The sequence below is a fragment of the Chiloscyllium plagiosum genome, unplaced genomic scaffold (assembly GCF_004010195.1).
Source record: "Chiloscyllium plagiosum isolate BGI_BamShark_2017 unplaced genomic scaffold, ASM401019v2 scaf_12431, whole genome shotgun sequence".
In the NCBI taxonomy this organism is placed as follows: domain Eukaryota; kingdom Metazoa; phylum Chordata; class Chondrichthyes; order Orectolobiformes; family Hemiscylliidae; genus Chiloscyllium; species Chiloscyllium plagiosum.
The window spans coordinates 3,794-8,978 of record NW_025212328.1 but is presented as its reverse complement, the minus strand read 5'-3'; the positions used below and the strand labels follow the sequence as shown (position 1 = coordinate 8,978).

At 42.8% G+C, this 5,185-nt stretch overlaps 1 non-coding gene across 1 annotated transcript; it reads left to right on the top strand.

Moving 5' to 3' along the window:
• The first annotated feature begins 4,856 nt into the window (after positions 1-4,856).
• On the top strand, positions 4,857-4,939 carry trnas-aga. The gene has a single exon. It is a non-coding gene; the product is annotated as a tRNA-Ser (tRNA).
• The last annotated feature ends 246 nt before the right edge of the window (positions 4,940-5,185 follow it).

The window sequence follows — 5,185 nt, the reverse complement described above, 5'->3', positions numbered from 1 at the left end:
CTTAGCCATCAGCATGGTAAGTGGTACATAATGCACAGGTTTGCTTCTCGAAAGAAAGAGCGAAATCTTATTCAATGCAGACGCAAATTCAAGTTGTCCCTGGTCGACCAGAAGACAGATGTCGCGAAGCAAAGTGAATACAGAAAACAATCAATATTTTCTGGGAGTCAAAAAGATGTACTGGAAGAACAGAAACATATATTTGGTACTAAAGTCACATACCACTTCCACAGACTAAATGTTCTTGCACCATTTTCTTAATTTGACCTTGATGTCCACCATTGCTGCAAAAATTATATTAACAACTCTGCACTTTGTGTTCTTTGATATTCTCTCCTTCATGTTTCTCTTGATTTTGAAACTAAAACCGAGCAATAGCAATGCACCCTATTTCACTTCCAAAGATCAGAAGAAGATCAATTTATAAGAGAACAGAAATAAAGCTACATCTGTCTTGCGAGAAAAAGCACAGTTACCATTTCGACTCCGAAAAGTCTTCTTCAGAAGTCTGCGCAATGAACTCGAAATAGTACACCGAAAATGAAAAAAAGAAGCCAAAATGCCGCGAATACACCACCCGCAAGTGCATCAAGTCCTACTCGAATATGCCGGATTACTACTATCAACATCAGTGGAGAACGGAACAAAGCTCATTCTGCAGTTGTCAGCCTGTTATGACGTAGTTTGTAAAGTCAGAAATATGATTAGGTAAAAAGCGGAATGAAAGCGGGATATAGGAAGTCTGAAAAAAGCAAGTGCGTGCTTTGCTTTGAAGAAGGTTGGCAGTGATGAAAATGGAAATTAACTACAGTGAGGGGGGCTTAATTAATACTCAGCATCGTTGCAACACACAGGGACGCAATTCTTTTTGCCAGGTTTCTGTTCTGCCATTTTATAATCACGACTGCTGTCGGGTTTGGTTTCCATTCCAGGCTTAGGTGACAGCCTGATGGAAATTTGCACATTCGCCCAATTTCTGTGTGGTTGCTCTGGTTTGCTGCCACATTCTAAACATTTGCAGGTTATTTGGAATCGCCATTGAACGCACACGGTTACAGAGACAGTGATGTCTCTGTAATAGGAGAGTCTGGATAGGACGTACTTCAGAGGATTTTTGTGAACTTAAATAGACAGTGTGGGGTTAATCTGCTGTTTCCTGGGTGAGCTACATGGCCAGAGAGGGGTCAGCGTCTTCTTCCCTGAGGGAGATACGTTGACAGAGTTGGGTTAGTTGCTCTTACCTGTGTCAGTCACGCAGATACAGTAGGGTCAGTCTGCCCTTCCCTGGGCGAATTTCTTTCACAGAGTGGTGACAGTCTGCTCTTCCCTGCCTGAGTGAAATAGAAAGAGCGGGGTCAGTATTCTCTTCCCTCGATAATTTATGTTGACAGTCTGGCTTCTGTCTGCTCTTCCCTGGCGAGTTACATTGGTAGAGTGGGGTTAGTGTTCATTCATTGGGTGAGTGCCATAGGCAGAATGGGATCAGTCTGCTCTTCCCTGAGGGAATTACATTTATAGAGTGGGGTCAGACTGCTCTTCAGAGAATGACTTATATTGACCGTCTGGGATCAGTCTGCCCTTCCCTGGATGAGGAACACTGACTGAGTGGCGTCAGTTTGCTCTTCCCTCAGTGAGTTACATTGACAGAGTGGAGTCAGGAATGGCGTCTTTGAGGAGTTGACAAAAGTAACTCGTCCCCTACATCTTTGGGATAATTAGGGATGAGCAGTGAATCTTATCTCATTGAAAGACAACTGTGTCCCAGAAATGCATTTCTAATAATTGCATGTACTAATTCGACACTGCAAGCGGTCGGGAATAATTTGAGGAGAGGTGCAGGGTAGGATAATTAAAGTCAAATGCACGATGCCGAGGAGACATGACACAAGATGTGAATGTGGAGCTGATTGTGCAAGGCTCAGTGTCAGTGCTATTGGTTCAGCATTTATTTCTCACTGTTCGCAATGACTCACACAGCACTGCTGTCAAGTCACAACAATGAGCCCGTTCATCTTGGTTTGAAAATCCCTGTGTGTGTATTAACGTGGTTAATAGTACGCGAGGGGAGATGAGCACATCTGATTTATTCTGTCAGTTTAAACAGATGAAAATATCAGTTGGATGGCAATGCAAGAGGATACTGTATTTTTCTTTGCCTTTTCAGTGGTCTTCATTTTCCAGGTTTAAATCCAGTAGTGTATGTTACTCTTTTTAACTACTATTTTAACCTGGAGATTCTTCCCGCAGTTCTACAAACACTTCTGCTTCTCATCCTCTTATTCTCATTCCTTCATTCCCAGTTTTGTGGAAATTAAGTGGTGAGGCAGGAGACATTGCAGCATTCCCGAGGAATGTTGTGGTAATGGCACTGACATCACGACATGATCACCCTCATACTCTGCTGTCACCATTCATTTGTTGTACACCAACAGTAAATGCATCCTTGTTCTTCTTCAGCTATCATGTAATGACTTTCTTTTTCTGTTGGATAAGGAATTCAACTTTAACTTCGAAAGGGTCTTTTGATTTTGAGGAAGAAACGTCTCCTTGCCTCAGGTCGAAGTGACAGACGCATTATCCAGAGAATGTGAGACTACTTCGACCGACTCCAGTCAGGCGTCAGAAAGCCTCTCAGCAGTTCGAATCTCAAACTGTCTCTGTATGTCAGGCTTTTCAAGAGCAGAAATGGGAAATGGGGGATATGGACAGCCAGAGAGTCGGAGAATGTGAAAAAGGCCCAGGAGGATACAGAGGCAAATATAGAAAAAACGAAGACACATATTGAGGCAGACACTAAAAGAAACAATTCTCCATTCGGTGTGACTGCTAAATAACAGAAAGCAAAAGGAAATGTAGCCATTAAAACATAGCCATATGAAACCAGATTCTGCATTGTATCTGCTCGCCGTTTTCGTTGTTGCAGTGGCGAAAAGGTTGACAATCGCGATGAGAAATGTTTTTTGTATTTCTCTCATTTCCTTCATTACTGTCCTGGTGAAGGGGGCTGGTGATTGGTCCTCTCGATCAGATGCAGTCATCAGCGCATTGTTGATCTTATTTCATCACGAGTGCAATTGTTAAACTTCATTTTCATGGGTTATTGCTGTTCCGTTTTGTTTTATGTTTGTTGATCACTTCCTGTGACTTGGCAATGCACTAAATCTCCAGTATGTCCTGAATTGCCTTGCTGCCGTTTCTCTGAGCAGTTCATGACATAATCGGCTTGCACTGCAACAAAGGCAGCATGCATGCTTCGGTGTGTCTGACGATGGTCCAGCCTTTCTGTTTTGCTTCTGTTCCACATGAAGAGTTGTCAGTTTCTGGATTCGTTGGAGAGCTGAAAGGGGTAACATTATCCGTGCGGTATGATTCTTCAGCCAAAATCTTTGATGGCAAATTTGGGAAGGTGCCAAACGAACGGTCATTGGCAGCAAAAGTCCGGAAAGACCCTCATTGCTGGGTCAACTCGTCCCATCCACCTTTCAGAAATATGGGCAAACCGCGCTGACTGCGTAACAAACAGAGTGCTTTTTTTTTTCCAAATGATCCATTAAAACTGGTGTCAGCTGCGGGAGCAGATCAAAGATGCCGGGCACGGAAAAAGACCCTACTATCGAACCTGTCCCTGCTGAATAGATAACCGAAATTAATTGAACCATATTTGCCAAAATGTGTTCCTTATCTCTCCGAACGCCTCCTGTCTATATACCCATTCGGATGCCATTGAATTTGCCTTAAATGTGGCAAATCATTCTGCACACACAAAAATGTCTGAGTGAACTCGCTGAGTTTCTGCATGACACCATGATCAAACTTTGGGCCAAAGTTGGAAACTGCGACTAGAATAGATGGCTCTCTGATTAGCCGCAATGCACAAAGGGCGGAATGGCCTTTTCCCACTTTGTAAACCTTTGAAGACAAGTTGAAAATAATCTGCAACGAAAATGTTCTTGTGAGGATTTACTTGTGAGGATTCGGTACTCTCAGCACCGTGGCCCGGATCGTATTTCCGCTCATGGAATGTTTGTATTGTTCAGCAAACATATCGGTGTACCAGTACTTCTGCCGATTTTCCGATGCTGGCAGGTCATTGGTTTTGTCCAAAGCATTATGAAAATCTGAGCCAAAAACGAAAATTGTTTGCGAAACGCAGCAAGACTGGCAACAGAAACGTCGGCTTTCCTGCTCCTCGGATGCTGCCTGACCTGCTGTGCTTTTCCAGCATCACTATGATCTAAAATCTGGTTTCCAGCATCTGCAGTCCTCACTTTAACAACGTTCCTTCAGTGTCGCTGGTTCCCAATTCAAGAACTCCATCTCTAGCGGTTTCATGTCTGTACCTCCGTGCTGACGAGTTGAAGCGTGAAGAAAAGTAACTCACCCACTACATCTCTGGGGTAATTAGGGACTGAAAATGAATCGCATCACATTGAAATATATCTACATGCGAATTAATCTCTGTCTTTTATTGGGAACCATTTCTTTCATTGTAACCATCAGGAAAGACCATTTCGTTCGCCAGAAAAAGAAATGAATATGTCACGAACCTTTGTTTGTTTCAGGTGCATGAACACTCAGACCAATAGCTCCCTTGATTAGCTCTGATGGTCATGTTCGCAACTGATCTAGCAAATTGCCAAGTGTGATTTTCCTTTCAATAAATAATTTTGACTCAGTTTGGCTGCAAATATCTTTTCCTACCTTTGTGCTTTTCTTCTTTTACATTGGTGTCTCGCACCTTACAAATGACAGCAAAGGTATTAAAGGAGATGGAAGTATTTTGCTCATCAAGTCAGCGAGAGCTTTTTATGAGGTCACGGCTGATTTGGTCAATGCTCAAGCAGTTTTGGCTGTCTGTAGTCATGGCCGAGTGGTTAAGGCGATGGATTAGAAATCCATTGGGGTTTCCCCACGTAGGATTCGAATCCTGCTGACTACGTTATGAATGTTTTCCTGCTGGAACAATTTTCGCTCAAAGTTCAGAAAACCTATTTTGCAAACCAGTCCGGTAATTTGATTAGACTTGGGAAACTCGAGTTCTTCATCAGAAATGTACCATATTTAAAAGATTATCTCTGTTTCTCTTTCCATATACACTGCTCGACACATCGGGTTTCTGCAATTGTGATTGAACGTCCTGAGCAGAAGTGCTGCTTTTCATTAGATTCCTTTAATCCCTGTCCAC